At 35.6% G+C, this 26,922-nt stretch overlaps 1 non-coding gene across 1 annotated transcript; it reads left to right on the top strand.

Moving 5' to 3' along the window:
• The first annotated feature begins 935 nt into the window (after nt 1-935).
• On the top strand, nt 936-1,042 carry LOC118491932. Its single transcript, XR_004892377.1, has one exon. It is a non-coding gene; the product is annotated as a small nucleolar RNA R71 (small nucleolar RNA).
• The last annotated feature ends 25,880 nt before the right edge of the window (nt 1,043-26,922 follow it).

The raw sequence follows: 26,922 nt of genomic DNA on the forward strand, positions 1-26,922 counted from the left end.
CATTGGTCATCTGACGGATTAACCTACCGGGGTACGGAACCCGAGGAGCCTTGGTGGGCTCTGGTGAGGGAGGAGAACCCTTCTCTTGTTGGGGCGGTGTTGCGATCTCCTCAGTAGGCGGCGGGCCTTTCGCGGGACCCACGGTACGGTTCCGTAGTGTTATGAGATGAACTTGTGCCTTTGGGTTTGTTTTTGTATTACTTGGTAACGCGCCTTGTGGTCTCTCGGAGAAATTTTGGGCTAGTTGATTTATTTGTTTTTCGATGTTTTGTATGCTAGCTTGTTGATTTCTAAAATTTGATTCTAATTGTAGAAACCTATCCGAGTTTTTCTTTTCAGTGTCGGAGATGAGGCGAGATATAGTATCTTCAAGCCTTTCTCGTCCGCCTTGTTGTTGAGAAAAATTTTGTGACTCATTCCTCGGTTGTTGAAAGTTTGTTCGTTGATTTAGGTTTTGTTGGTTACTACTATTGCCGGGTTCTCTCCAACCAAGGTTAGGGTGGTTACGCCATCCTTGGTTGTAGGTGCCCGTTGGGGGACCCGACGGCCTAGGTCTATTATCAATGTAGTTTACCGACTCTGTTTGATCATATGTTTCTTTCATACAACTCCAATTTTCATGTGGCCCACCACACCCTTCACAAGCCATAACCGAGACTGTTTTTGTCATTTCTAGCTTTTTAATTTTTGAAGAAAGGGCCTCGATTTGGGCTTGTAAAGAAGTGCTTTCATCAACCTTATGGGCGCCCGGGGCAATAGATTTATTGCCTCGGGGAGTGTGCCATTGAAAATTGGTTTGAGCAATTTCCTCAATTTGATTATATATTTCTTGCGGGCGGCGATTACCTAAAAGTCCCCCGGAGCTAGAGTCAAGTGTTTGTCTAGTATGTGGCAACAATCCATTATAGAAAGTGGATAATTGTTGCCACACTGCAAGACCGTGATGAGGACACTTTCGTAATAGCTCCTTGAATCTTTCCCAAGTTTCATAAAAGGATTCCCCCTCATCTTGCGAGTATGTATTAATTTCAGTCATTAATTTAGCCGTTTTAGCGGGAGGGAAATACTTATATAGAAATTTTAGGGCTAGTTCATCCCAGGTGTTTACCGAACCAACTGGGAGGGTGTTAAGCCAAGCTTTTGCTCGGTCTTTTAGTGAAAATGGAAACATTCGAAGGCGAATGGCGTCATTTGATGCTCCATTGATCCGAAAGGTATCACATATTTCTAAGAAATTAGTGATATGTAGATGGGGATCCTCGTCCGCAAGCCCATGAAAGGTTGCAGAGTTTTGAAGCATCTGTATCAAATGTGGCCGAAGTTCGAAGTTGTTGGCTTCGACATTCGGTGCATTGATAGCGGCGCCAAGGTTACCTACGGTGGGTCGTAGGTAATCCATGAGGGTACGCTGGTCCACCATTGGAAGTGGGTCCCTCGAAACCTTCTCTTGGTTTTTAGCTTTTACTCTTTTCCTTAGAAAGCATTCGGGTTCTTCTAGAGGTTCTTTTATGTCTTTATTAGAACTAGAGCTCATACACTACATAGAGGTGGCGTCTGGTTCCAAGTCCTGTCACAAAAACAAAAAAGAATGTTGGTCAGAAAGTTCACCACGGCCCCGTGCTCAGTGAATACGGCCCGTGGTCGGAGTTACAGTGATTGTTTTCCGGATCCCTGTTACTGGAAAGTTGGACACGGCCCCGTCTTGCACCGACACGGCCCCGTGCTCAGCCTTCTGTAACTCGTAAAATAAAAACTGCCAGTACCAATGCTGGGCACGACCCGTGTCCGACCAGGCACGGCCCGTGCTGAGCTCTGCAGAAGCTGAAAAATTTAAGAAAATCCTAAAAATTAAAAAGAAAAAAAATGATTAGGCCGTTGATTCCTAACTTTCTTAAAATCCTTGTGTCCCCGGCAACGACGCCAAAAACTTGATGTGCGTAAAGTGTGTTATAATTTGGATGTATATGCCCATCGTGGACGTAGTATAGTGTTGGTAAGATACCGAGGTCGTCCAAGGACACAAGAGCTTTTAGTACCGGTTTATCCTCAACGTCTAATCAAATCAAAATGTTAGAAAAAGATTTTAGACTAAGAAAATAAAACTAACTAAAATGCTAAAAATAAAAAAAATAAAAATAAAACAGATAGACAAGATGAATCACTTGGATCCAACTCGTGTGTTAGTGTAACCTTTGATTATTTTCACACTTTTGCACTTGTTTAAGAGATTATCTTAGTTATTGTAGTAGGCCCCTCTTTTGAAGGCGACGTTACCCTCAACCCAGTAGTTTGAGTCAGCAAGGATACAATCCTAAAGGGTCGGATTATTGAAAGATAATTAATTAAGTTATTAATGCATAATGTGGTAGGCCCCTCTTTTGAATGTGACGTTACCCTCAGCTAAGTAGTCTGAGTCAGCAGGGATACAGTCCTAAATAGCTGGGTTAAAGTTTTAATAGTAGTTTAACTTATGAGGGGATCAAAGAGTTTGGACCCCCGCCATCCAATACCTTTGGGTATTGAAGGAGGTCCTACTAAATTTGACCCAGGTCCCTTGCAGGATCTCTAAACGCTGAACAACGGCAAGACTCTTACCAAACCGTTCCCTTAACCCCCCGACCAGGTAGCCAACATACCTCCATATAGACCGTGGAGATATGAATGGTGAAAATCTTTTATTTTATATAGACAGTAAAATAATGCCAAGACACCACAGACAAACGATAAGGAAGAATCACCTTCAACATAAGAAACTAGTAATTAAAGTCATTAATACAAGACCAATTAAAAAGTGCAAAAGATTAAAAATAAAAAATATTACACTAAACACTTGTCTTCACCAAGTGATGTAAGAGACTTAGGCAAACATGGCCTTTGATTGTCAAGAACTCTTACGATCAATCTTGGATCCCGAGACGACTCACACACTCTATGATGGACAATGGATGATGGTGGTGGATGATGGTGTTATGGTGGTGGTGGTTGGTGGGTGAAGTGTGAGAGAGGTGGTGTGCCAAGGGATGAGTTGAAATGTCTCCAAACACTCCTATTTATAGGCTGAACAGAAGCTCGGGCATGGCCCTGTGTCCATCCTTGTCTCTCTCCTCATTAATTGTAATTCGCAATTACAATAAATGCGCCTGCAGGAGTCTGACCACGCCCCCGTGTCCACTGGGCACGGCCCCGTGGTGGGCAATAGAAGCTTCTAAAGGTTTGTCTTTTCTGCTGCTTCTTGGGCACGGCCCCGTGCTTGCTGAGCACGGGGCGTGTTCAGTCTTTTGTTTTCTTGGTTTTGCTTGGGAAGATGCTGTTGAGGGGTCGGGCATTCCACTTTTGTTCCTTTTCTTGTATTTATGTTAGATTTTGCTGTCTTTTTGCTTCTTTTGTTAATTTGAGCTCATTTAATCCTGAAAATACAAAAGGAAGACAAAAACACATTTTTTCTAACAATAGTACTAAAAAGGGTTAGTTTTATGCCTCATTTGATATAATTTATATGTTGCATTTTGCACATATCACTCCCCTATATATAGACCAGGGTATTTCGCACGGAATGGCACAAGTTCCATTTCATACGAAATGGATATGTTTCATTTCGTACGAAATGGCCTTTGTTCATTTCGTGCGAAATGGTTATCATACACACATTTCTTAACTTCTAGCCTATCGAGCACTGGTTTATCCTATCTGATTACAAGACTCGATTCAAGACGAAGTCATAGACATATGCACTAACAAATTTGGATACATCCGACTTGTGACACATTGGATAAAGCCACACATACTTGGTGTGATAATCAACGAATATTACATAGTATTGATAACCGTCAATGGATTTTTGAGTGGGTCCCCAAACATCACTGTAGATAAGTTGTAATGGTTGTGTAGTCACAAAAGAGTTATTATGAAATGGACGTTTATGACTTTTATTAATGGAGCAAGAGTCACAATGAAATTAAAATAACAAGTAGACTTTTGATGACCTAGAGTTTTTCCAATGGTCTTTAGAATCTTGACAGAAGGATGACCAAATTGGTGATGTAATTCAAGGAGAGACTTGGTGCTAATGGTGTTTATTTGTGGATAAAGCGATGATGGAGCATAGTAGACGTCATGGTTGTTGACCCCCCACATTAGGTGCGCCCCCGTGCGAAGATCCTTCACAATAAAATAAGAAGGAAAGAATTCAACAGAAACTTGGTTAGTTTTGCATAATTTGGCAACGGAAACAAGATTTTTACGCAAATTTGGAACACATAAAACGTTAGAAAGAGATAAAGGGCAAGTAGAAGTTGGGATATGAGTTTCACCAGTGTGGGATATTGGAGGGCATGTTCCGTCTCCTAAGACGATTTCGTCGGGACCACCATAGTCCGATAAAGAGTGCATTTTTGACTGAGGGGATGCGGCGTGGTCTGAAGCACCCGTGTCAAAAAGCCAAGGAGCTTGAACCGGTGACGAGCGAGTAGTGGTGTTAACAATTGGGTCATTGTGGACTGTTATATTATTTTCACGTAGGAAACGTGCTAATTTGCGACAGTCTTTGGTGTCATGGCCATTGATGGAACAGAACTGGCAAAAATTGTTTGATCGAGAATTGTTGCGAGAGCCATTGTAGTGTGGTGTTTTAGGCCCTTGTGAGCGTTGTTGGCGCGAACTACCATGTCCAGTTCGATACCCTTGAGAGGCGCGAGTTGGTTGGGTGTGAGTATAGCGAGCCGTGTGAACAACAGGTGAATTTTGTGTGTTATTTTTTATTTCCCTTTCAAAATCCACGAGTTTGTGATACAGTTCAGAATATGAAATTGCTGTGTCCCGAGCTTTGAGAGCAGCAACCAGGGGTTTAAATTCATCACCCAGTTGATTCAGAATATGAATCATCAGATCCTCATCTTTAATTTGTTCTTGCGCCAAGGCGAGTTCATCCGCAATGGACCGCATCTCGTGAAGAAAGTCGGTCACAGGACGTAATCCTTTAGGATTTGCGGATAGTTTCGACTTAAGCAAGATGATTCTGGAACGAGAGGTATTTTCATAGGCTGTGGTCAATCGTAGCCAGGCTTCTTGAGAAGTGGCGGCGGATGACATGAGAGGCTGAACGACATCAGTGCAGCTTCCTAGGAGAGCGCTAAACAAGATCTGATCTTGTCTGTACCAGCTAGAGTACTCAGAGCTAGAGTACTCAGAGCTGGTGGCTGTGGGAGGCTTGGAAGAAGCGTCGATGTGGTGATAAAGATCTAGACCAATCAAGGTTGATTCAACTGTTTGCAACAGACGGAAAAATTGGATGGGGTGATGCGAATTGTGAAGTGATTTGAGGCGGTAAGGTGAATGATGGTCGGGGTGGAAGGTTCGTCGGCTTTGGGCGGCATGGCTACTGGATTGGTCAGAAGAGGAGAAAAGAAAGGTGGATGATAGGATCGATAATCTCAGAGGAGATATTATGAAGCTCTTGATACCATATCAAATATTCACTGTATTATGTTTTGAACGAATAAATTACAAGAATGAGATTACAATCTATACAACCTAATAAAAGCCTTAATCAGGGGACACGTGTCCCCCTCCTAGGGCCTCTATAGCTCATTTTCCCGCCAAAATTGTCATTATCCTCATTTCCCTAAAGATAACCCGACACGGGATCCAGCAAGCCATTCGGGTCCTCAATATTCGGTCCATATTTAACAGAATAAACCGATCAACTTTCCTATTCACCTTTCTTCTCTTATACTCTTTGTGATTTTAGGGTTCTTTTTCCTTTCTATTGTTCGATTCTTCATCTTCATCAGCTCTAATAACGATTCTTCGAACATTGACGGTATGTATCTTATTCATATAATACGTAATCTTTGAATCTGTAATACTTTTCTTCTTATTACTGATTTTAGGTTTTTTTTTCCTTTCTATTGTTCGATTCTTCATCAGATCTTATACCGATTCTTCGAATATTGACGGTATGTATCATATTCACATAATACGTAATCTTTGAATCTGTAATATTTTTCTTCTTATTACTGATTTTAGGGTTTTTTTTTCCTTTCTATTGTTCGATTCTTCATTAGATCTTATACCGATTTCTTCGAACATCGACGGTATGTATTTTATTCCTTTAATAATTCTTCATATTTTAATCTGTAATTTTTTTCTTATCATTGAAGAATCGAACACACAGGGTACATCAGATTGTTGTTTTCTTTTTACTTTGAAATTTGAAATTTTGAAATATGTAATCTGAATCGTTATTTTTTGTAACTGTTGTTTGTAGGTTTTGAATATGACGGAAAGTTCATCAAGGTAATTTATGTTTATCTTCTTCATTATGTTTTGTACTATAACTTTTAATTATTGTGTTTGATATGTAGATCTGTATAAATTTTTTGAAATTATGTATAGTTTTTTATTATTATGATTTGTTAAGTATTTTTTCTGTTTAATATGTTTATTAGAATTTATTCATGTTAAATTTTAATTATTTTATGTATAAAATTTGTTTTCTTATGTTGGTTGAATCGAGTATTCTATGTCATCTGTTTTGTTATTTTCATTTAATTTGTCTTTTTAATCGCTGTTTTTTTATTGTTTATGTTATTTGTCTGTTCTACATGATTGTTATTTTTAAAAATTGTTTATGTTTATTTTAAATTTTATGTTTGTTATCTTATTTTTTAGTATTTATTTATTACATTTCCTATTATCTTTTATGTTTCTTATTGTAACATCCCGAAAATATAAGTTCATAAAATTTACAATTTATTTGTAAATAAATTAGTAAAATAAACTAACTAGGGGTGACACTAACCTAGTTAGATAATGACTAGTGAGTAGTTAAAGGACAAAAAGGGGACTAAAGAAAATTAGAGGGACCAAAAAGGGATTAAACTAAAATTTAGTTTAATAAAACATGAAAAATAGAAATCTCAAACACACATACGTGTGTGAGATCGACCAGACAAGAGCAGGGGGCGACCAAGTTCATCAAAACCCTAGTTCAGCATAAAATCTCTAAATTGAAGGATCAAACTCAGCCCAAATCAAAATCCGAACATAGATTAGTGATCCTCATCACAAGGGGGTTACAAGGTATGTAAAATTTGGTGTTAATTCTCTGTTTGAAATTCTCATGAAATTGGGAAATCTGAAATTTGGTGATGCATGTTTGTGATTTGGTTAACTTAGTGATGACATGGTGTCTAGGAGTAAAAACCTAGACAATAACATGTGAAATTATGGCTAATTCCTGAAATTCTCATGAACACCATGAAGGTGATTCATGGGTTTTGTGGAAAACTAGTAAACACTAGGGTTTAGAAGGATTATTCTAGTGTGATTTGGTCATAGAAAGCAATTTCTGAAATTATGATGTTTAAAAGTTACATGAAGGCTTTATTGATGAATAAGTTTAGCTTAATAGCAAACTATGAACTTGAAACATGAATGATATAAAATTCTGCCCGATAGGTGTTCGCATAAATGCCTCAAAGAAGACTTAAATCTGAAAATTTGAGTTAACCGTATGATTGTGATGTCTAGGCAAAATATGCGAATTGTGAATTAAAAGGAGTTCTAAACGTGTTTTCGTTGAACTCAATAGGCAAAGAATCCGGATCGTCAAGCGGACAAGCCGGAGCGGATACGCGTTTGAAGGGTGTGCTCTAAAGGTACGCGACTTGTCGTCTCGTTACATTTATGTTGATAAGCCTAGTCGTAAATACGTTAATGTTGTTATAGCAAAAATAGTTGCGTTTGGTGAGCCTAGGAAGTGATGGAATTCACTCGACAAACCAAACGGGTCAAAATAAATAGTTGGGTAATTATGGTTAGAAAGCAATGTCGACGAATTATGAAGGTATGTAACTTGACCCGTTACATTTATTAGATTTGATGATTTTAATGCGTAACTAAATCTTTGAATAAGAGTTGCTTTGAAATAAGCGATGAAGTCGTATATTGATTGATTGATTAAACCCGGTTGGTACTCGTTGGTAGTCGTCATAGAGGAGGACTCCTTAGACGAGCCAAACGGGTCAAATAATCTAGTAAAACATGATTAAGGCTCCGGAATACGAGGGAATGTTCTTTGATTTTGCTTAATATATAACATGTTTGAGTCACTAGAATCTGATGTAGTGGTTTGTTAGAAAAGTAAATTCCAGGAGTTGGGTTTGAGTGAAATGAACAAAACAAACGAGACATGGAATTTCCAGGTACCACCGTAAATTACGGTAGTACCGTAATTTACGGTAAAGATCATAGATTGTTACGATGTGGGTCTCCTGGTTTACGGTGACCAGAAATCTCCAGGTCTCACCGTAAATTACGGTGATACCGTAATTTACGGTGGATCCAGAATAACTTATATATATTTTTGTTATTTTTAATGTGACGTCAAACCTTGGAATTATGTTATATCATATCGTTAAAACTAATGATTTTAACGGTTTGATCATAGGTAACAAGATGGATCTTACGGATGGCGATCAAGCACATAATGAAGAACCGAACACTACATTTTGAAGCTTCCGCAATGTTATAAATCCTTAGTAGTATTATGTACGGGTTGTAAACGTTATTAAACTACTTTTGAAATGTTTTAACTTAGCCACTAGTTGACTAAGGTTGATGTACTTATGAGTTCCGTTAACGAATACTTGTCACTTAATCAATATTTTGGATATGATGGTGTATTTTACTATTAAAATCAAGTGATAAATAAAAGGGTGTTACAAGTTGGTAATCAGAGCTTAAGGTTGTCAACAAAGTGTTCGGTTCAAGCTTGATCGATCGTCCGGTAAGGATTAATTATTCATGTTAGTAGATCTTATCCTATTTAAATGAAAGAGATGGAAATTAATGTGCATGGGAAGAGTGCGTTAATACACTCAAACCCGGAAAGTGCACAAAATGAGAACGGTCAAAGCAAGTTACGAACTTGGCTAGACCGAAGCAAACAAAGTTATGTTATAAATGAGATGTTTAATAATTGATGTAAACATTTCTTGGAAATTAATGTGCATGGGAAGAGTGCGTTAATACACTCAAACCCGGAAAGTGCACTAAATGAGAACGGTCAAAGCAAGTTACGAACTTGGCTAGACCGAAGCAAACAAAGTTATGTTATAAATGAGATGTTTAATAATTGATGTAAACATTTCAGTTTCAAGACATCCGGTAAGAGTTACTTATAATTGAGATTAAACAATATGAAATATGCGAAAAGTGTATGGGAGGAGTGTATAAATACGCTCGAACCTGGGAAATACACTAAGTAAGAAAGGTAAGGCAAGATATGTACTTGACCAAACCGAAGGAAAATAACACATTACTTATGACTAAGTGAGTGTGATATAAATTCCGTATAATAAGATGGAAATGAATTAAATAAGTATTGATTAACCATTATGGATGTTTCAGTTAAAGAAATGTCTGCAGTAACCAGAGATGATTCGGCATCTCAATTGACTGAGCAAATGAAAGCTAAGATTTCCGAGGCAGTCGGAAAAGCTCTAGGTTTATCACATTATATTGATAGATTATAAACCACAATCGTACCGGTGGTGGATGGTATGATGGCTGAATTGAAAGACATCATATTACAAGAAATAGAAGAGAGGAGGGTATTGGATATGAATCCAAGTTCCGTAAAGAAGTCCAAGTCTAATAAAGCTCCCAAGAGAGGAGTTACAAAAACTGTGTTACATCAGTGCAAATTTTGCGGAAAAATTCACAAGGGCACGTGTGGTAAGCCAAGACACAAGAAGTCTAAACGTCCAGAAAGGCTTGGAACCAAAGACGCAACTGACACAATGTCTGATGCCCAGAAGTCAAGGACAAGGTCGTTTTATATAACAGCCGCAGAGGCTAAAACTGAACCCGATATCATTTCAGGTATGTTTCTTGTAAATTTAATTTAAGACAAATTTATCCGATGCAAGTGCGAATGATAGTTGCATAAAGGCATATATGAGTAATGAATTGGGAAAATTATGTAAAAGAAATACCTATATGAAGGTATATATATATATATATATATGTAGATAAGAAAATAAATAATGGAGAGTATGTGAAACCGAGGTAAAAGTAATCTCGGTAAATATTTCAACGGGAAGGAGTGCATGTACACTCGAACCCGGGAATGCAATGAAAGACAAGTGTCATAACGGGAAGGAGTGTGCGTACACTCGAACCCGAGAACTTAACGAAGTGAATAAATGTTGGGTTGGGAAGGAGTGTAATTACACCCGAACTTGGAAATTGTATTAGTAGCGAATGGCAAGAGCAAGGTTGTACACTTGGTTAAACCAAATAAACGATACATATTATTCGCCACTACGAATAAGAAAGTATCGTCAAATGCGAATTTAGAAAATTGGGTATGGGTAACCATCCAAGTAACATATTATTAACCAAACCCGTATGAGGAAGAACAATAATTACATTGATAAGTGTAGTTGAATAAAAGATTAGTAAAATAAACATATTAGAAGTGTTAGAACGAAAACGGGTAAACCCCAAGAGCTATAAAACGATAGCAATGGTTTTACCTAACAAGGCCTAAGAAATGAACCCTCGGGACATTAATAAAAGAGACGGTGATGCAGATTAAAAGTTAAAAGACTCAGATTAAGAGTTATGACTAAAGGACGATGAAATTCTGCAAAAAAGGAATTTCGATAGTTTTGTTCAACTATTCCAATGTTGGACGGGCTTGAATAAAGTATAGTACTTGATATTTCAAGTAAGTGCTAACCGAATAGTGAAAGTGCGAAATATTAGTAAATCTACGTGATAGGTCGTAAAAGATTATGGAAAGGAAAACGCAAACCAATAAAACCGGGGTGTTAAAAACATTAAGATAACGAACCCGGTAACGGGTTGAAAGGAAGTAGAGGCATAAACCAAATAACGGCATGAGTAAAATAAACCGACACGAAGGACACATAAGAAGTCATAGAGTCGGAAAGATTATAGGAAGGAAAATGAGTGTAGCCATAGACTAAGGTCAAGGTAAAACTAAACATGGCGTAACGTGATCACGGACACAAAAGTAATATAGAATGTAATCACGTTATAGTGTAAATGACTAGATATGGAAGTACAAACACGCAAAGAGGGCCGATGACGGCAATATTGCATACTCGAATGACGAGGTATGAGGTAAAATGGTGACCAATTAGTTTGGGCAATAAAACAAGTTGTAGCCTAATTAACATTGTGACCTAGGTAGAGCGCTTGTTAATATAAAACTAGCGTCAAGTAAGTATGGCTTATACTAGACTTATATTTTAGAATAATTCTCTATCGTATTGGTTACGAATAAGATGAATACATAGTTGAGGTATGACGTTTTGGCGTGTAGACGTACGGAACAAGATAGTTGAGCATGACAAGAAACCATGTGGAGGGTTTTAAAAGAGGTTAAATCGGTAATTCGATCATTTTATGGCGAATGGAAAATGAATTTTTTTTAAATGAGTACCTTATAGGGTAAACCAAAATAAACAATAATGGCAAAACGGTAAATTGGTCACGCGTCGACCATAACTGTTGGTTTTAAAAAGACGCTTATGAAGTATGCCTTAATAGGCCGAAAAGTGTTAAGAAATGAATTAAAAGTAAAACGACCGCCCGATGTAAATCGGAGCGAGTCATATAGTCGAGATGAAAATACATGTCATCTCGCTAATAAAATCGGCCATTTAGACCAAACGGGTCAAAGGGTGAAGATACCACCTTTTAATAATGGCGACTAATGATTCTTGTCGAGTTATATGATTTCAGGAATAAATGTAGAAATGATATTTGCATCACTATTATTTAGCGAATATTATAGCAAGGCATTAAAACAGGTCAATACATTGACCCGAGCCAGGTATGTGTAATGGAGTAATTACTCATTTAGAACGTAAGGTTCAATGAGCATTAAATGAAGTCTTAGATGGACAATGGGTTACTTAAATGGGTAAACCGAATGTTTTAAAAGGGGGCCGGGCATGTCGAAAAGCATAATGATTTTTTTTCAAACAAGATCATAACTCAAAAGAAGAATTATGGGTCAAACATGCTCTCAAAAGACCTTGTAGTAATTGAAAGACTAAAAAGGACCAAAATGCCCTTGTTAGCTAATTCGAACAAACAACCTTTAAAGGTTGTTTGGAAACGAGTTTTATGATAGGTAAATACTTAGAATAAGTATAGAAGCCGAAAGAGATATTATATTAGTCAAATGGCACTATTTGAGTTTTTGCCGTAAAATAATGATTCGAGATGTAAAATTTGGTTTATATAGGTCACCACATTAAACCCACCGTAAATACAGTTGTGGTGGGAGATTATAGGATAAGAAATGTGGTGATAGAATGCTAGAAGCAATTGCGAAACAAACAAATTGATCAAGTCAAGATCAAGTAGGAGCATAGGAAAGGTTCAGACTCTACGTGGGAGTCTGAAGAGGAGATGCGACGTCTCTACCCTACATTATTTGGTACGTACTTTGGTTTCGGGGACGAAACCCTCTTAAGGGGGATGGACTTGTAACATCCCGAAAATATAAGTTCATAAAATTTACAATTTATTTGTAAATAAATTAGTAAAATAAACTAACTAGGGGTGACACTAACCTAGTTAGATAATGACTAGTGAGTAGTTAAAGGACAAAAAGGGGACTAAAGAAAATTAGAGGGACCAAAAAGGGATTAAACTAAAATTTAGTTTAATAAAACATGAAAAATAGAAATCTCAAACACACATACGTGTGTGAGATCGACCAGACAAGAGCAGGGGGCGACCAAGTTCATCAAAACCCTAGTTCAGCATAAAATCTCTAAATTGAAGGATCAAACTCAGTCCAAATCAAAATCCGAACATAGATTAGTGATCCTCATCACAAGGGGGTTACAAGGTATGTAAAATTTGGTGTTAATTCTCTGTTTGAAATTCTCATGAAATTGGGAAATCTGAAATTTGATGATGCATGTTTGTGATTTGGTTAACTTAGTGATGACATGGTGTCTAGGAGTAAAAACCTAGACAATAACATGTGAAATTATGGCTAATTCCTGAAATTCTCATGAACACCATGAAGGTGATTCATGGGTTTTGTGGAAAACTAGTAAACACTAGGGTTTAGAAGGATTATTCTAGTGTGATTTGGTCATAGAAAGCAATTTCTGAAATTATGATGTTTAAAAGTTACATGAAGGCTTTATTGATGAATAAGTTTAGCTTAATAGCAAACTATGAACTTGAAACATGAATGATATAAAATTCTGCCCGATAGGTGTTCGCATAAATGCCTCAAAGAAGACTTAAATCTGAAAATTTGAGTTAACCGTATGATTGTGATGTCTAGGCAAAATATGCGAATTGTGAATTAAAAGGAGTTCTAAACGTGTTTTCGTTGAACTCAATAGGCAAAGAATCCGGATCGTCAAGCGGACAAGCCGGAGCGGATACGCGTTTGAAGGGTGTGCTCTAAAGGTACGCGACTTGTCGTCTCGTTACATTTATGTTGATAAGCCTAGTCGTAAATACGTTAATGTTGTTATAGCAAAAATAGTTGCGTTTGGTGAGCCTAGGAAGTGATGGAATTCACTCGACAAACCAAACGGGTCAAAATAAATAGTTGGGTAATTATGGTTAGAAAGCAATGTCGACGAATTATGAAGGTATGTAACTTGACCCGTTACATTTATTAGATTTGATGATTTTAATGTGTAACTAAATCTTTGAATAAGAGTTGTTTTGAAATAAGCGATGAAGTCGTATATTGATTGATTGATTAAACTCGATTGGTACTCGTTGGTAGTCGTCATAGAGGAGGACTCCTTAGACGAGCCAAACGGGTCAAATAATCTAGTAAAACATGATTAAGGCTCCGGAATACGAGGGAATGTTCTTTGATTTTGCTTAATATATAACATGTTTGAGTCACTAGAATCTGATGTAGTGGTTTGTTAGAAAAGTAAATTCCAGGAGTTGGGTTTGAGTGAAATGAACAAAACAAACGAGACATGGAATTTCCAGGTACCACCGTAAATTACGGTAGTACCGTAATTTACGGTAAAGATCATAGATTGTTACGATGTGGGTCTCCTGGTTTACGGTGACCAGAAATCTCCAGGTCTCACCGTAAATTACGGTGATACCGTAATTTACGGTGGATCCAGAATAACTTATATATATTTTTGTTATTTTTAATGTGACGTCAAACCTTGGAATTATGTTATATCATATCGTTAAAACTAATGATTTTAACGGTTTGATCATAGGTAACAAGATGGATCTTACGGATGGCGATCAAGCACATAATGAAGAACCGAACACTACATTTTGAAGCTTCCGCAATGTTTTAAATCTTTAGTAGTATTATGTACGGGTTGTAAACGTTATTAAACTACTTTTGAAATGTTTTAACTTAGCCACTAGTTGACTAAGGTTGATGTACTTATGAGTTCCGTTAACGAATACTTGTCACTTAATCAATATTTTGGATATGATGGTGTATTTTACTATTAAAATCAAGTGATAAATAGAAGGGTGTTACACTTATAATCTGTATTGTATTCCTTCTATTCATTTTATGTTTATTAGTATCTTATATTTTTCTAATCATTATCAGGGAGCCATCTTTCTGTAGGCATTTGAATAAAGCCGATGTAAGTATAAATTTGGTTGATTCTTTATATTTAATACTACATTTTTTAATTAATTAATCTGATTAGTTTTATATGTAAGTTTCAGGCTGATTTTGCACCTATTGATTCTGTTCAAGATGTGGATCCGCGTCCTGTTGCTGAACAAGCCAATGGACATATTATTCGGTTTGTTCGTATGGCTGCTGACTATTTTGTAAGTTGTAATATGTTTTGTGTAACTACTAAATATTAAATATTATATTACTTTTTTTTGACATAATACATAAATAATTTAAGATTGATGTTCTTATGACTTTTAATTTTTAAAACAATACAGCGGCTGCCTGATGATGTTTCGAGGAAGGCTAAACTGGATTTGGGTTTAAAAAATATCACAATCAGACTTTTGCATCTTAATCCTCAAAAGGATTTTCCTAATGGTATGGGACGTGAAAAGAGAGTCAAAGGTTATCGTTATGCGTTAAGGAGGTGGTCAAGATTCATGAACATTGCTGGCATTAAGGTGGGTGACACGGTTTATTTTTGTTTTGATGAAATTGAACAAGTTTTGAGTGTTGAAAGGGTTGTTTCTCATGTGAACCTTAGTTAGTACTTCTTTGACATTTTGGTTTTGTTTTTTGTGGTTTTGATATGATATATATTAAGTTAGTTATGTTTATTATTTTTAACCACAAAATTTATGGTTTTCAAGTTTAAGTTACATGTGGTATCAACAACTATTCGGACAACATATTATTTAATATGTTATATAAAATATTCCATGTTTAAAAAGTTATATATTTTTTAAAGTACTTTGTATTCCCATTATCTCATTGCAATTATCGCAATATGAATGTATATTAAAATTTGACTCTGTATGATTAGAATAGAATTACAATGTTAAAAAAGATAGATCCAAATAAACCATATAGAAAAAAAACTTAAAATATTAAACCATATTACATATAGCAAACATTAGTTAATAACATTTAACAATCATAGTTAGTAAGTATAAACTAACATATTAAGATATATTACCATGTCTGTTTATATTATGCTTAAAAATTTAATAATAATAATTATAGTCAATATAATAATTTTTATTATATTTTTAAATTGTAGCAAATGTTATAAACCTAAATCTTGATCTTGATATACCAGAACAAATGTAAAACAGAAAACTGATTCATATATATGTGATCTTGATGCTGTTCCTTGAAATCTATAAGCTCACGTAAAATAGGTGTATTTATTTTTAGAAATAATATGTAAATTTTTTTAATTTTGGTTAGTATTTTTTAAATTATATAACAACCGTAAATGATTTTGATGTTATTAATAATAATATGTAAAAGCTTTATTTATTTTTGGGAAGAATCTGCAAATTAATATTATCAACATTATCAATTATCAATTTTTGAATTTCCAACTAAAAGATATACTAAAAATTAGGTTAATCTATTTTTTTGAAAGAATATGCAAATTGATACTATCCATATTCATATGTTTTATTATTTTTGTTATTGATGTTATTGATTCTTGATTGTTGATTGTTCAATATTTATCATTTCTAAAATATAATGATTGATGGTTTCCTTCTATAGCTTTTCATTTTGGTCTTATAAGTATTCTTTCAAAACTACTTTCATTTTTGCATTGTGTCATTCATATTACTACATTGTTTTGTTACGTGTTAATCTTACATCTTACAATTCTTATATATGATAGCACCATATGATAACCTTCTTCTGCTAAACACTACTTTTTTAAACTATCTTTTCCCGTCCAAAATGTTTCTGCATTTTGTTTGTTTTAATTTTCTTCATTGGTCTTTAGTTTTCCTGATTCGTATATTGAAATATGTTTTATGCCGTGTTATAGATATAATGGAGAACCATAACATCACTATGTTGAGAGCTGTAGATGCATTTCAAGAGCAGTTTTCTGTCAAGGTTAGGGTGATCAGGGTTTGGGAACACCCAGAAAGGAGGAATCCGGTCAGTTATACTCATTTGACATGATTCTAATTGATGAAGAGGTTTATTTAATTTTTATCAATTTATCAATTTATATATATATTTTTAAAATTTCTACTTTATTATACTATAATACTATTTGATTGATATTTATTTAATTATTTTGTTCATACGTTATACAGGGGACAAAGATGGAGGCTACATGCTTGAATCGAGTGTTACCACAATTTCTTCCGTCATTAGTTGAAAAGAAATGTTTGATTATCAGGAATCCAACTATAGGTTTTAATAACTCTACGTACAGGTATGTTGACAATCAAAACAGGCTGTGTTTCCTGGGTACAACCCAAGTAATTCCATGTGAAGATATTGGTGGATCACCGTACGGCTTTGATTTCTTGAGTTTTGCGGTCATCTTGAACAGTGATGTTATTTCAAATTCTACAGTCAGTATGTATATCAAATATTGTTTTCAAAATATGTTTTTTTACATTAATTATCATTTTTCATTTACTAACCGCATCTTATTGATCGATATCGTATTGTTGTAGATGTTATTGGTTATTTGACTCGATCATTTTCAAAAGAGACTGTAACTAACAAATCAAGTGGAAAGCAATCTGTTAAAGTTACTATAGAGACATCTGATCTTGAGTAAGCATGCTAACGATTATCTTAGAATCCAGTATACATATTATTGTTACAATTGATAGGAAACATATGTTTGTAGTTTTTTACCATAATTATATAATGAAACTTATGCAACTTTATTTTTACCAATTTTTGATGAATTACTCAGGCGTTGGACAGTATTTCTTACTCTGTGGGATCAATACTGTGATCAAGTTTTGTCGTTTTTTGAGAGTATCAAAGGGAAAAATGTTCATGCAATCATTATATTGCAGTTTGGCAAGGTCAAGTGGTGGAATTGTTTGTTTCCTTTCCTTAGTAATTTTTTTTGTCTATTGTTTCTTATATTATATTTTTTTCATTCCTAATTTCCCACTGTTTCTTACTAGGGGTTGCGTATGTTAACAATTCTTACACGGTTAGTCGTCTTTTTTGCAATCATGATTGTCCTGAAGTCGATGAGTTCAGAAACAGGTATTTAAAAATTTTGTGAACATTATTTGTTATTTACCTTATCGTTTTTTCACTTATAATTTTAACAATATTATGATGAACGTATATCTTATTATAATATACATTATTGTTTTCTTCAACAGTTTGTTTGCAAATTCTATTGAGGTCAGTGAATCAACAAGCCTTGTTTCCGTGGCAAACTCTGTTGAAGAGGAAATATTGCAGAGCAAAGATTTTTTCAATATTTGTGATGTATTTTCGCTTACAACGGTATACTTTTTTGTTAATGAAAAAGTTTACTGATGCGTGTGTAGTGTAATATATTTTTGATGTATATTTTAAGCCCTTTTTACACTTTTAGCCAAGTTTTAAATTTATAAAACACGATATTCACTAACACTAAACACACATATGGGCAAGTGCACCCATCGTGGACGTAGTATAGTGTTGGTAAGATACAGAGGTCGTCCAAGGACACAAGAGCTTTTAGTACCGGTTTATCCTCAACGTCTAATCAATCAAAAAGTTAGAAAAGGTTTTTAAACTAAGAAAATAAATACTAACTAAATGCTGAAAAATAAAATAAAAACAGATAGACAAGATGAATCACTTGGATCCGACTCGTGTATTTGTAAGACCCCCAAAATCCGGTGTCTCACAGTTGGGACATCATTGCATAAACAGTCCAAACACTTGAAAATTTTAATTATTATTATTATTATCTTAATTTGAAGAATACACAGCGGAAAACTTTTAAGTCGAATTCCCAATCATGGGAAGTATCCAAACTAAAATACACAATTTAAATGTTTGAAATTTATTTATTTAAAACATCGTCTTCAACTAGAAATGCCAACTTCAATGTCGGGTAGCTTCATGCAACATCCAAGAGGTCATCATTCATCCATTTAACCTGAAATCAATCTAACATGCATGCAAAAGTCAGCTAGGCTGAGTGAATTCAAGTTTTTTAATATTGTAACACAATAAAAAAGGAAGATGTAAAACATTTTCATCACATCGTCTTAAATAAACATCAACTTCCTTAAAACATTCTTTAAGATAACTTTAAACATCCGTTCAAATGGGTCAAGTACATAACAATGGGTCTCCTCGACCTTTAAAGCCAAACACAAAGTAAGGAAAAAGGACCCTTTGCCCCCAAGGACCTCTAAACTGTGAGGGGTCTTCCCACCAAGAAAGATAGATACGGTTAGGGGACTTCCTCTGCCCCAAGGACTGTTAAGCTGCGAGGACTACTTCTGCCCACATAAATCAACTAAACAGTTAGGGGACTTTTCGACCCAGTCATGGTAATACCCAAAAACCTACACACTCAAATTCATATTCACATACATATTAATGCAATATAATAATTTACATCATGATCATAAATAAATAAATGTATTTATTTTATCCTCATAATTAAAATTCATCTTTTAAATTTACATCATGATCATAAATAAATAAATGTATTTATTTTATACTCATAGTTAAAATTCCTCTTTTAATGAGTCGAGCACACAACACAGATCTCCTCACCTTAAATCCCAAACACATAGTAGGGGATAAAGGAATTTTTTCTTCTCCTCTTTCCCCAAGGGCAAATAAACTGCTAGGGGATTTCCTCTTGCCCCAAGGACAGATAAACTGTTAGGGGACTTCCTCTGTTCGACCTGGTTGTGGCATGACCCAACACATCACAGTCAAGCACATAAAAGGGCAAGCAATTAATCCTCATGTATAGTTAAAATGTAGATTGAAAGTAACTATACAAACATCTTAGAAGTTTATAAACAATTTAATACATCCAGCATGCCTATAAGCCCTTAAAATTTAAGATATTAAATAAAAGGCATCATAAACTTACACTTAAATACATACGTGCGTATATATATATACTTCAACCATCATACATGTACTTTCGTACCTACACACCTCATAAATATGTATATCCCTCATAAACTAGAGTATTTATATAACAATATATCTACATAAATTTATTCTTATATATATGTAAACATATCTAAATATGAGTATATATATTATTCTCATCAATAATTGCCTTCACACGAATAGGTATATAAAAACATATAACCCCACTCACAATTCATGTTTAAAAAGCATTCAAGAAAAAAAAATGAATTTTATAAATATGTAAAAAGAGCTTCCCATCTTCCTTCATGAAAATAATCATATGAGTTTAGCATGCACATTAGCCCGAAAAATTTAAAAGCATTTGAAAGAATGGGCTCAAGAACTCACCTTAATGTAACGTTCGCATCACAAAAGCTAGAGGATTCTATGACGGAGTAAGTAACCACAGACCTGATAAAATAGACATATATTAATAAGAATCCTACAACCCGGTTCCTTAAGCCTATATGTTATTTCTTTATAGTTTAGCAACATAATATTACTAGGAATCCCCATACACGGCCCACATACTCATCATCATCAAACTTTGGCCTAAAGACCAAGCTCCCATCGGGTTTTTTTTTTTTTTTTTTTTTTTTTTTTGCATGCATGGGAATGTGATAAAAGGCATTCCATTTGATTTTCCCCATGTTAGCATAATCCCAACGACAACATCATCATCATTTATAACCAAATCCCATGCATATATTTTTGTGTAGTAAACCTAAGGTAAACTCCAACATCTTTACCTAAACCCAATACAACAACAGCATCATCATTTTCTCGCAACAAGTTGTCATCACTGTTAAACCAAACCATGAGTTCATCAAACAATCAAGACCCATCCATAAATCGCTTCTAATAACAAACACATAGACGGGAGAAAGATTACCTGATTTGCGTGATAGAAAAGCCGAGTTCAAGTCCTGAGAATGAAGCGAATGACCCGACTACACTCCTAACAAACTGTACATACAACGTTCGAAACATTAATCCATCCCAATCATAAATGAATTAATTTGTCTCTAGATTCTGATCTCATTTATTTTTTTTACAAAGCGAGACGATCATCCTCTTCAAGATGATCATCATCGCAGCCTACATAAACTTGGACCACGTTCACAGTCATGACACCTATTCGCCGGAACACATGGAGCCGAACAGACAACCTCACCATGCAAAAACTTCCATGCAAAACTTTGCATACATGAAACCCAAACAACCCGTGACTCATTCCGAGCTATACGCGGTTTCAGCCCCACCAAATATTTGGATCACAAGTCTACTCGAGAAAGATGATCACAAAGGAGCTTCGAGAATCCTAGCAAAAATTACCAAACATGAGAACGATGCACGAACTAACCCAGAACCGATGAAGGTCACGAATCCAACCGGCATCCTCCTAGGCGACGGTTTGGAAACACGTAAACCATGGGGGCCAATGAAGCAAGCGATTGAAATCCTTCTCTGCTTTGTTGATGGCGTTGAGTAGGGGAGTGATGAAGATAGGCGGCAGTCAAAGGATGGTAGGGTTTTCATAGAGTTGAATAAACCTTAAGTTACAACAAGGCCCCTAAAGTTCCTCACTAATATGACCTGATCCCAATTTAGCTTTGTGACAATCCATATAAAGGCCCTCCATGTTTCAAATATATGCAATCAGTGTCATGAAAATATGTTATTTCATACCAGTGTTATAATCCAACGATTCTACCGTATAGCCGGAAATACATAATGTGATTTTATTCAAAATAAAGGATATGTCATGTTATGATTCATTACAAGTGCTTCCAAAGTTGTTTGGCATATCGCTTTTTTTATATACTTGCGTAGTTTGCAATATATATAACCAGATGTTACCGAAATTTGGGGTGTTACAACTCTACCCTCCTTATAATTGGATTCGTCCTCGAATCCTGTTGTATACAAAAACTCTGCAACTAAAGTTTCATAATCCTTCATGATTCCATTGCACCTTCAATTATTTAACAACTTCAGTGCATAACCGCATTTCCCTCTTGTTAAGTTTGGACGCCTTCTAAACTAAAACATAATCTTCGTCGATCTCTTTTCGATCACATGGTTATTATGAAGCACCTGATCTTCCTCAATTGTTAGACACGTCGTTGTTTCACATGAAAAAAATAGAGGATGCATACCATTAAATTTATCGGCTACATCCAATACATGAGTAATTGCATCCGTATAAGATATCAACCTTTCCCCAAAACTCTATTTCCAACTTCCAATTCAATTAGTCATCACCTCATAACTACATAGGCTTTCTTCCCATAAGAGCTGCTTACATAAAAACGTTGTGTTGAACCCTTTTTTTCAGTTGTTGCCACATCTACTTCTAACTATTGTTGATTTTGACACCAACAAACAGGAGTACTACGCTTTCGTCCATACAACATCTAATGAGTATCATTCACAAACTAGCAAGGAATTTGTTGTCAAAAATATCGGTTATCCATTTTTTCCCATTAAGATTACAAGAACTTGGATGGTCCTTTGAGGTGACCATCTCCTCATGGATGATGGGTTGCGCTAACATGAACTTTAGACCCGACCCCTCATGAAATTTTGTTTCAGAGTCAGTAGTGAGATATGTATCCTCGGCAAAGGCGATGGATATTGACACAACGTGCCTAGAAACAACCCCTCGGGTAGTAAGGTTCTGCTGGATCGACATGTAGTGAACACTTTGAGTTTAAGAAATATCAAATGACCCTCGACGTTTTGTCTTGAGGAATAACCCCAAAGTTTCCTTGACATTGTATTTTTTATATAAAACAACTTCATCCATAGAACATTCAACATTGCAGACGTAAAATTCGGAGTGTTACATGTCTACCCCCTTAGAAAAGGATTTGTCCTCGAATCCTACTGTATAATAAACAATTGTGATTATAGCTTTAGTTCACACTTTCTCTTATGTTGGGTTAGTAAAGTCATAGGTTTATCGATGTAGTTAGTCCTTTCTTCAACTTAGATGTCATTGGGAAACACATGAGCTTCCTTACATGCTAGATAAATCATTCAACAAGAAACAAGAAGTGAATGATGGATGCCATTATGTTCTTCGAGTAATTCCTAATGGGTAATGACATTCGCACAACCAATCAAACATGCACTCTTTATTGATCCATACATCCTACATAGCTTCATCCTGCTCACCAATCATCTATTCCTAACTTTGGGCGTCACTATCGGCAGATGAGCCTTCACCTGACTGGGTTTTTGTCTACTTTCCATTATAAATGTACACATCCTTGTACATTGGCAGAAGACTTTCAAGTAGACATCTAGATTTTTGTCACCCTCCTACATCTCTAAAACAGAACTTCATCCACAGTTGCAAGTCTTCCCTTGTCGTGATATGGGTCCCTTAATATTGCAAAGGCTATCTTACTCGGGAATCCATAATCCCTAGGCATAACCTAAGAATTGCATAACCATACATAACATGTAGTAGTATAGCATAAAGAAACTCTACATCACCTAGATGGACATAACGAGTCCATGCATCTGATTACGGAGCAATAATATAATGTGGACATCTTCATAAATTGGTTACAGTATAAGGCATTGGACATAACATAATCTATATTGACCCATATTTATACACCTACACAAAGACAGAACATTCATATGATCATTTTAGGCTACAACTCAAAACAAAGGAAGTAACAATAGACTGCCGATAACGTTGATCAAGTGCGATCGATTGTCAATGCTACTACACGTGTTCTAAACGTTTCCCAACACGGCCACACTAGTGTTCAATCTTGCACATCATGCAAATAACATTCAAGGAAAAACATCTTAAAATACTTCAAAGTATAATGACGTTAGCATTCTAGCTAAATGACTTGCAATTAAGACTACAAGAAAAACATCTTAGCATACCATTAAAACATAAACATATTGGCATTCTAGCTAACACATCATGCCAATAGGCATTCAAGGGAAAACACACTAACATACTTCAAAAAGCATAGATATTAGCAGTCCATCTAGCACATCATATGATTAATAAAAACATTAATTCCATCTCACATCTGAGCATAATGCATTAATAGTCCATCTAACAAATTATACCTTTAAGCACTCATTGTCAAAACGTTTCATATCAAAATATATAGGCACTAATCTATCACTTATCACCTCATGCCATTAGGCATTCCACGAATACACAACTCACAATACTTAGGTACAGTAAAGATTACCTCTTGGTATGCAGCAACCCATATTGGCATTTCTAGTTATGATCTCATTCTCAGTTCGAGTCCAAGCATTAAAGGATGCCCGGATCTCTCAAACTGTCGCTCTGATACCAACTTGTAAGACCCCCAAAATCCGGGTGTCTCACAGTTGGGACATCATTGCATAAACAGTCCAAACACTTGAAAATTTTAATTATTATTATTATTATTATCTTAATTTGAAGAATACACAGCGGAAAACTTTTAAGTCGAATTCCCAATCATGGGAAGTATCCAAACTAAAATACACAATTTAAATGTTTGAAATTTATTTATTTAAAACATCGTCTTCAACTAGAAATGCCAACTTCAATGTCGGGTAGCTTCATGCAACATCCAAGAGGTCATCATTCATCCATTTAACCTGAAATCAATCTAACATGCATGCAAAAGTCAGCTAGGCTGAGTGAATTCAAGTTTTTTAATATTGTAACACAATAAAAAAGGAAGATGTAAAACATTTTCATCACATCGTCTTAAATAAACATCAACTTCCTTAAAACATTCTTTAAGATAACTTTAAACATCCGTTCAAATGGGTCAAGTACATAACAATGGGTCTCCTCGACCTTTAAAGCCAAACACAAAGTAAGGAAAAAGGACCCTTTGCCCCAAGGACCTCTAAACTGTGAGGGGTCTTCCCACCAAGAAAGATAGATACGGTTAGGGGACTTCCTCTGCCCCAAGGACTGTTAAGCTGCGAGGACTACTTCTGCCCACATAAATCAACTAAACAGTTAGGGGACTTTTCGACCCAGTCATGGTAATACCCAAAAACCTACACACTCAAATTCATATTCACATACATATTAATGCAATATAATAATTTACATCATGATCATAAATAAATAAATGTATTTATTTTATCCTCATAATTAAAATTCATCTTTTAAATTTACATCATGATCATAAATAAATAAATGTATTTATTTTATACTCATAGTTAAAATTCCTCTTTTAATGAGTCGAGCACACAACACAGATCTCCTCACCTTAAATCCCAAACACATAGTAGGGGATAAAGGAATTTTTTCTTCTCCTCTTTCCCCAAGGGCAAATAAACTGCTAGGGGATTTCCTCTTGCCCCAAGGACAGATAAACTGTTAGGGGACTTCCTCGGTTCGACCTGGTTGTGGCATGACCCAACACATCACAGTCAAGCACATAAAAGGGCAAGCAATTAATCCTCATGTATAGTTAAAATGTAGATTGAAAGTAACTATACAAACATCTTAGAAGTTTATAAACAATTTAATACATCCAGCATGCCTATAAGCCCTTAAAATTTAAGATATTAAATAAAAGGCATCATAAACTTACACTTAAATACATACGTGCGTATATATATATACTTCAACCATCATACATGTACTTTCGTACCTACACACCTCATAACTATGTATATCCCTCATAAACTAGAGTATTTATATAACAATATATCTACATAAATTTATTCTTATATATATGTAAACATATCTAAATATGAGTATATATATTATTCTCATCAATAATTGCCTTCACACGAATAGGTATATAAAAACATATAACCCCACTCACAATTCATGTTTAAAAAGCATTCAAGAAAAAAAAAATGAATTTTATAAATATGTAAAAAGAGCTTCCCAACTTCCTTCATGAAAATAATCATATGAGTTTAGCATGCACATTAGCCCGAAAAATTTAAAAGCATTTGAAAGAATGGGCTCAAGAACTCACCTTAATGTAACGTTCGTATCACAAAAGCTAGAGGATTCTATGACGGAGTAAGTAACCACAGACCTGATAAAATAGACATATATTAATAAGAATCCTACAACCCGGTTCCTTAAGCCTATATGCTATTTCTTTATGGTTTAGCAACATAATATTACTAGGAATCCCCATACACGGCCCACATACTCATCATCATCAAACTTTGGCCTAAAGACCAAGCTCCCATCGGGTTTTTTTTTTTTTTTTTTTTTTTTTTTTTTGCATGCATGGGAATGTGATAAAAGGCATTCCATTTGATTTTCCCCATGTTAGCATAATCCCAACGACAACATCATCATCATTTATAACCAAATCCCATGCATATATTTTTGTGTAGTAAACCTAAGGTAAACTCCAACATCTTTACCTAAACCCAATACAACAACAGCATCATCATTTTCTCGCAACAAGTTGTCATCACTGTTAAACCAAACCATGAGTTCATCAAACAATCAAGACCCATCCATAAATCGCTTCTAATAACAAACACATAGACGGGAGAAAGATTACCTGATTTGCGTGATAGAAAAGCCGAGTTCAAGTCCTGAGAATGAAGCGAATGACCCGACTACACTCCTAACAAACTGTACATACAACGTTCGAAACATTAATCCATCCCAATCATAAATGAATTAATTTGTCTCTAGATTCTGATCTCATTTATTTTTTTTACAAAGCGAGACGATCATCCTCTTCAAGATGATCATCATCGCAGCCTACATAAACTTGGACCACGTTCACAGTCATGACACCTATTCGCCGGAACACATGGAGCCGAACAGACAACCTCACCATGCAAAAACTTCCATGCAAGACTTTGCATACATGAAACCCAAACAACCCGTGACTCATTCCGAGCTATACGCGGTTTCAGCCCCACCAAATATTTGGATCACAAGTCTACTCGAGAAAGATGATCACAAAGGAGCTTCGAGAATCCTAGCAAAAATTACCAAACATGAGAACGATGCACGAACTAACCCAGAACCGATGAAGGTCACGAATCCAACCGGCATCCTCCTAGGCGACGGTTTGGAAACACGTAAACCATGGGGGCCAATGAAGCAAGCGATTGAAATCCTTCTCTGCTTTGTTGATGGCGTTGAGTAGGGGAGTGATGAAGATAGGCGGCAGTCAAAGGATGGTAGGGTTTTCATAGAGTTGAATAAACCTTAAGTTACAACAAGGCCCCTAAAGTTCCTCACTAATATGACCTGATCCCAATTTAGCTTTGTGATAATCCATATAAAGGCCCTCCATGTTTCAAATATATGCAATCAGTGTCATGAAAAT

Source organism: Helianthus annuus, chromosome 4 (assembly GCF_002127325.2).
Source record: "Helianthus annuus cultivar XRQ/B chromosome 4, HanXRQr2.0-SUNRISE, whole genome shotgun sequence".
In the NCBI taxonomy this organism is placed as follows: Eukaryota; Viridiplantae; Streptophyta; class Magnoliopsida; order Asterales; family Asteraceae; genus Helianthus; species Helianthus annuus.